The sequence below is a fragment of the Ursus maritimus genome, unplaced genomic scaffold (assembly GCF_017311325.1).
Source record: "Ursus maritimus isolate PB19 unplaced genomic scaffold, ASM1731132v1 scaffold_2, whole genome shotgun sequence".
Lineage (NCBI taxonomy): Eukaryota > Metazoa > Chordata > Mammalia > Carnivora > Ursidae > Ursus > Ursus maritimus.
The window spans coordinates 59804402-59811468 of NW_024424452.1; the positions used below are offsets into that span (position 1 = coordinate 59804402).

Here is a 7067-nt window from a genome sequence, read left to right on the forward strand (position 1 = left end):
TTAACAGGCATGGCCTGGACCTAAGAAGGTGCTTTAGTGTAATAAGTCAACAACTTATTTGGTTATCAACTAAGAAAACAAGTCCTTTTCATCTCTGGTCCAGCATCTAACCATCATCCCCAAACCACCTACCACAATATTTACTACTGAAGCAGGAGTTCCAGTAGAACCTACAAACGCAAGTTATCTTGGGGAGTGAGAGGAGGTAGGAAGTGCATCTGAAATACCACCCCCTACTCTCCCAAATAAAAGAGAGTTTCTGGAAAGCACCTTTTTCCTTCAATTCTGGTTGAGCTTGGCAAAAGTTATTAATCTAGTAAGTAAACAGACATCAACAGAGAAGCGCACAAGAAACGTTTCACTTCAACACTGATGTACCCATTAGCCAGGCCACATTTATGGAGCGCCTCCTATACACTAAGTAGGCGAAATGCTAAATGCCCCAGGGATACATAGCTTTGGAAAAACACGTCAGGGGCTCAAGGACCTGTCAGTCAAATAGTTAACACCATGTGGTCAGCGCCTTCCGGAGTGGGTCACCAGCTGAGAATAGAAAGATAATTAACAGTTCCTACAGTCTTGCAGATCTGGTCAGAGTTACCAAACCAGGCCGGAAGGAAGAGACTCCAAGACAGGGATGGATGCACAGTGGCAGGCACAGCTATTCGAACTGGCAGAACGACCGTGGCGCACCGGCTCGGGCCTCAGGGTGGCACAGCATCAGCCTAGGCAGTGGGTCCTCCACGGCAGGCCTGGGAGCTAGGAGCACAGGGAAAGCCATCCTCGGTCTAGCCAGAGGCGACATCTACAGGAGTAAGTCACAGTCCCCATCCTCAAAGACTGAGCCATTTAGTAGGAAGCGTCCCCTTCACTTCCTGCGGTAGGGTTGCCAGGTTTAGCAAATAAAAATGCAGAACGCTCGATTACATTAGAAGTTCACATAAAAAGCGAGTAACTGTAAGTCTAAGTATAATCGTGCAATATTTGGGATACACTAAGACTAAAAATTAATCGCTGTTTATCTGAAATCGCAATTTATGAGGCGGGGCGGGGGGCGGGTTGTCCAAGTGACCACGACTCGGGTATTTTCGACCGAAGAGTCACAGGATCCGTAAGGAGGCACAACCGCCTAGGGCATCATTCACACACACACCCCTTCCTGGGCTCCCGCCGCCCTCTGAGGGCCCTTCGCTGACGGGACACTGGGCCCACCCTGGGCCAGGGAGAGAGGAGCCCGAGCCCACCGCTCAGTCCAGACCCCTGCGAGGCCTCCGCGCCAAGCCGAACCCCCACGCCAAAGCCCCCGTGTCTTGCCCGCCGCGCCCCGTACCCAGAGAACGCAGCTCCTGCCGCCCCGCCGAGCGGCCCGCCGAGCCGCTCCGCTCCGAACCAGCCTCGTCCCCGCAGCGCCGCGCGGGGCCAAGTATCGGTCCGACCGCCCGGCCGCCGCGCGTGGGGGTGGAGACCGCGGCGAGGAAGCCCGCCTCCGCCACCCGGCCCTGCCCCCGCACGCCCGGCCCCTGGGCGGCCGGGCCCCGCCTCTCCCCGCCCTGCCGGGCTGCCCAAGCGGCCGCCGGTCTTCGGCGCGGCCGCGTGATCTTCCCAACGCAGGCGGCCGGTGCCCGGCGCCCGGGAGGCGCAGAGTCGGGGGGAGTGCGGGACACGTGTAGGTAAACTGCCGTCCAGGCCCACGCCGACGCCTCACCTGCGGGCTTCCAGAGCTCGGCGCAGCCCTGCACCTGTTTCTTTAGGGGTTAGGGACGCTCATAAAGGCTCACAAGCCGGAGGAAACACCGCGTGGGGATTGTGGCTAACATTCTGGCCAAACGGAGAAGAAAAATGACTGTCCGAAAGAAAGAATCGAAATGCCTGGGATGTTTACATAAAGATGGTAACGTCATCACAACTTCCGGTCAGACAGGTGTTTCTGTCGGTGCAGTTGGAGCGTAACTATGTCATCTTAAAATTAGGCTGCTGATCCAGAACTCATATAGATCGTGGGACTATTAGATTTTACATCCGGAATTAAAAGAAAAAAGTAATACAACGTAGAATATTTATTCCAAAGAAAACAAAATTTGTGTTTATAAATAAAAATGAAATTAGAAGATAAAACTTGAACTAGCCCAGAGGTTATTTGCCATGACTGTGAAACTAGGTGCGTGCTAAGGACAACATTGGGCCACTCCTGGTAATGATAGCCCTTTGTGTGTCACTATATAAAATGAGGAGGGTAGATCTTTGTATTTATTTACTGAGGACATTGAAATCTATTTGTTAAGGCCAAATGACAAATATGGTATTTTTAAAATTCTAAACAATTATTAGAACAATCCAGACCTTTTTTGATCCTTCATATTCAACTAGCTAAGTTTAAGATTCATGTTACCAAGTTACAAAATTAGAATATCTGTTTCTGACGGGTTTTTTTCCCCCTATTTTCAAGTGAGTTGTTTCACTACTTGAAAAAAGGGTGAAAGTTTGTTGCAAAAACAGATATTCCCAAAAGATGTGAAGTCATTCTTCATAAATCCAAAATTAACTTTGAAATTTAAGAGATGTTATCTATTGTATTGTGGGGTTTTGTTTTGTTTTGAATCAAAGATAGCTATTTAGGAAATTTACTCTGTTATTTTTGTTTTGAAATAAAATTTTACCTTATTGTTGCAAACTGTTTTACAAAATAAAGGCTATTATGAAGTGAAACAATCATGTCACAATTTAATTTTCATATAGTACGGCCTATGTTAAGCACAGAATTCACTGGACAGATTTTTAAAAAGGGATCCCCAAAGAAAGTACTTTAAACAAAAGTGTTATGTCTGAATTAAGCATAATCATAACCTTCAATTTCTTTGTGCTTCATTGGGTAGCTACAGAAGTGATGATTCTTGGTCATAATTGTGATGTCTATGATAGTACATTAAGAAGTATGCTATGCCTACTGTTCACTTAAATGTATGGTGTGGACATAATGGGGGATGGCCAGTATAGGTAGATCAAGAATAAATGATTATATACAGCCTTATGAGTTCTATACTGTTTTACATGACTGAACGTGATATCAATTTAAAAAACTGACAAATTTTTAGACATTCTTTCAACTTGTTTTTTATTGCTTAAATTGTCAAGTAAAGCTCATACTTTTTTTTTTTTTTTTTTAACCTCAAAACAGGTTTATCCCCTGCCTAGGGTTGAAAGCTACTGTTAAAAAACAAAATTCAGCTGAATAAATTTGAAGCTCTAACTGGCTTTATTCAATGATTCATAAATTGGGCAGCATCTCATCTAGCAAATAGAAAGGAACTCTAAGATGCTGTACAAAATGGAAGGCTTTAAAAGAGGGGAGGTGGGATGAGGAAATCATAAACAAATGAAAGGATTATTTTAGGCAATGTCACCTATTTTTGGGGAAGAAAGAGGTCTATCCAGCAGATTACCTCACTAGTTCTCACCAGGAAATTCCCAACTGACCTATTAAGATTATATTCCTGGAAAAGCCTGAAACTGCAATTAGGTTAAGTATTAAGTCTTGGTTTGGTGACAGGGGCTTAGCACAAGTGACTCCATTTCGGACCTGTTGTTTCTTTTTTTTAACAGTGCTAAGATCAGTAAATTATGAGATCTTCTACTTGAAAGGGCCCTTATGGGAGGTCCTCTATACTAGGTCCAACCTGTGAACCTTAGCCACCTGAAAACCTTCATAAATTCTCCCTCCAAAGAAACTTTTCTAAAAAGAGCATGACTGTGAACATTCAAGGGTCAGCTGTTGTATTTGTATCCTAAGGCTGCTGTAATAAATTACCACAAATTTGAAAGAACAGAACTTTTTCTCCTAGTTCTGAAAACTAGAGATCCAAAATCTGGCAGGGCCATGTTCCTTCCAGAGGCTACTATAAAGGAGAATTCATTTTCTTCCTCTTCCACCTGCTGGTGGCTCCAGGTGTTCCTTGGCTTCTTTGACTTGTGGCCACATCACTTCATTCTCCGCCCATATCTCCCCATTGCCTTCTCCTGTCTCTGATGATGAGATTTAGTCCACACCTGGGTAATCCAGGATGCTCTCATCTCAAGGTCCTTCACTAAATTATATCTGCAAAGAATCAGTTTTCCAAATAAGGTAACATTCACAAGTTCCAGGGATTTCATCTGGATTTTTTAAGGTACCATTTTTTAACCTATCACAACAATACTTAGAACAGCCTGGAGAAAGCCTGATATTTCATTAAAGTTTTAGGTATTTTGTTAAAAATTCTGTGAATGTTGTGTTATATTCATTTTCTGTTTTTATTTTACTGTATTACTTCATTCATCCTTTACTATGTCAGTCACAGGATACAGACAAGGTCCCTGCCTGTAAGAGATAAAACTCTATCTTTTCTCTAATTTTTGAACTTGGTATAAAATTCATGGTTCATAAAGATGTGTCATATTTTTACAGCATCACTGTTAAATACCCCCATCTGAAAAGGTAAAAACAAATTCATGTGTGCCTATGCATTGTTTTAGACTAAACAATGTCTCTCCCTTATGTCTGTTTCCCAAATATACTGCAGCTATAATTAAAATCACATTAGTTTAAAACTATTACTGAAGGGGCACCTGGGTGGCTCTGTCAGTTGGGCATCCAACTCTTGGTTTCTGCTCAGGTCATAATCTCATGGGTTGTGGTATCTAGTCCTGCTTTGAGCTTCACACTCGGTGGGGAGACTACCCCACTCAGTGGGGAGTCTGCCCCAATCCCCTTTCTAAAATAAATAAATCTTAAAAAATAATTACTGCAATTTATTATAAGCCTTTTATCATTATAGAGTTTCTCATTCTACAAGTACAAAAGTACAAAAATTACAACATACTATTATTTCACAGGAAGGCTTAAGAAGGTCTGTTTGCTTTTCCAAACAACAACTAATTTTCCAATGCTCTCATAGCAACTGGCTGTTCTACAATTAAATTCCATTCTAACACAAACTACCTGGAGTTAGTACAGACCCCACAGGTTAAGGACTCCATCCTACAAGACTGCCTCTACTGCAACACTAGCCACAAATGGGGTGTCCAGACTACCTGCACTTCTGCCTGGCCAACTACAAATTGGGGTGTTATCATGACCTTCCCTTAGGTTCAATAATTTGCTAGAGAAACTCATTAAACTCGGGAAAATACTATATTACAATTACAGCTTTATTATGAAAGAGACAGTTCAGGAACAGGCAAATGGAAGAGCTGCATGGGGCAAGGTTGGACAAGGTTAAGTGCAGAACGTCCATACTCTCTTTGGTACACCACCCTCCCAGCAAATCAGTGTGTTTACCAACTCAGAAGCTCCCCCCAAACCTTGTCTTTCAAGAGTTTTCATCAAAGTGTCATTGCTGGGCATGATTGATTAAATCATCTGCCCTTGGTGCTTGAACTCAATAACCAGTGCCTTCCCCTCTCCTGAGACGTGAAGGGTAGGGCATGAGGGGGAGGACTGAAAGTTCCTTAAGCATAGCCAGCCCCTCCTTGAAACTAAGGGACATCAAGAATCACTTCTTTACCATAAACACAGGTACAAGGGAAAGAGACNNNNGCTATGAATGATAAGACACTACAATCCCTAAGGAAATTCCAAAAGTTTTAGGAGCCAGGGACTGAAAAACCAAGTATAGTGTGTCTGGCTGACTCAGTTGGTGCAGCGTGCAGCTCTTGATCTGTGGGGTTGTGAGTTCAAAGCTCCACACTGGGTGTAGAGATGACTTAAAAATTAAATCTTTAAAAAAATTTTTTTAATTAAAAAAAAATTAAAAAACCCAAATATATATTTTTTATCATACCACAAGGACCTATCTGGTCTTTTTATAGAAACGAAGGGATAAAAGCAGTAACAAATGGAGGTGTCTGATGTTATTTGAAGTTCTTATACTCAGGAGCCATAAAGTTCAGTTTCCTCATTCAAGAATGAAAGGAATAAAAAATACCTTTGTTGCACAGAATATCCGCCAAAATAGTAAAAATTTCCTGGAAAGGATTATTTAAGGATTAATTCAGATTTTTTAAAAGATTTTTTATTTATTTATTTGACAGAGAGAGACAGCCAGCGAGAGAGGGAACACAAGCAGGGGGGAGTGGGAGAGAAAGAAGCAGGCAGAGAAGCCTGATGTGGGGCTCGATCCCAGAACGCTGGGATCATGCCCTGAGCCGAGGCAGACGCTTAATGACTGCGCCACCCAGGCCCCCCTAACTCAGAATCTTTAAGTGTCAAATTGAAATATATTTAAATGCTTCAAGCCCAGCGAACAGGGGAAGGAAAACTAGATATTATTATACACCTATATGAAAGAATCGGGAGCAGGATATTCCTGAACTAAGTATGTCCTAAATGTATTTATGAAGGAAATGAAAGATATATCATAGATTAGGGGAACTTCTGTTTAAAAATGTAGTAAGTTTACCCCCTCAGTTTCCTAAAGAATTAGCATCCAGTATGTGCTAATGAAAATATTTATCTAAAAAGCTTTTTATTTTTTGCCAAGCACTATTTCCTTCCTTCTATATCATTTCTATATCCATAAAATGTCTGTTCTTAAGTCTTTGGGTCAATAGACTTGGAATAGTAAGACCAGAAAATATGTTTTCTTTTGAAGTGTTAGCAAATTACGCTTTTAAAGATCTTTGGGCTGTAAGGTCTGGAAGCCTTGCACTAGACAAATTTATGACTAACTCAGAGTGCCATCTGGTGTTGAACACATAGCATTTTGTGATAGATGTTTCCTAACCTTTGCATTCTGAAATTTTGTCTTTTCTATCTCAAAGGTCAATGTTGCTTTGCCCAGTCTTATTTTCTTTTTGTCAAGGGAGGCTAACCTTGTATTTTTATTCTTACTTTTCTTATAAATTGAAAGAGATTCATGGCCTTTTCTGGTTCCACACAAATTTAAAGGCTGTTTGTTCCAGTTCTTTGAAAAATGTCATTGGTATTTTGATCGGGATGGCATTGAAAGTGTAGATTGCTCTGGGTAGCATGGACATTTTAACTTTGTTTATTATTCCGATCCATGAGCATGGAATATTTTTCCATCTTTTTG

General features: G+C 41.9%; 1 protein-coding gene across 4 annotated transcripts in view; it reads right to left on the minus strand.

Annotated features, from left to right (window-relative positions):
* Window positions 1–1363, minus strand: part of GLRX2 (glutaredoxin 2) — an 8802-nt gene extending 7439 nt beyond the window's left edge. Inside the window, exons 1-2 of one of the 4 annotated variants that reach the window (XM_040636025.1) lie at window positions 1331–1363; window positions 602–759 (exon numbers count right to left, since the gene is read on the minus strand). The gene's annotated coding sequence lies outside the window, so the exon portion shown is untranslated. The other 3 variants (XM_040636026.1, XM_008685648.2, XM_040636027.1) reach the window with 3 other exon arrangements.
* Between the last annotated feature and the right edge of the window lie 5704 nt (window positions 1364–7067).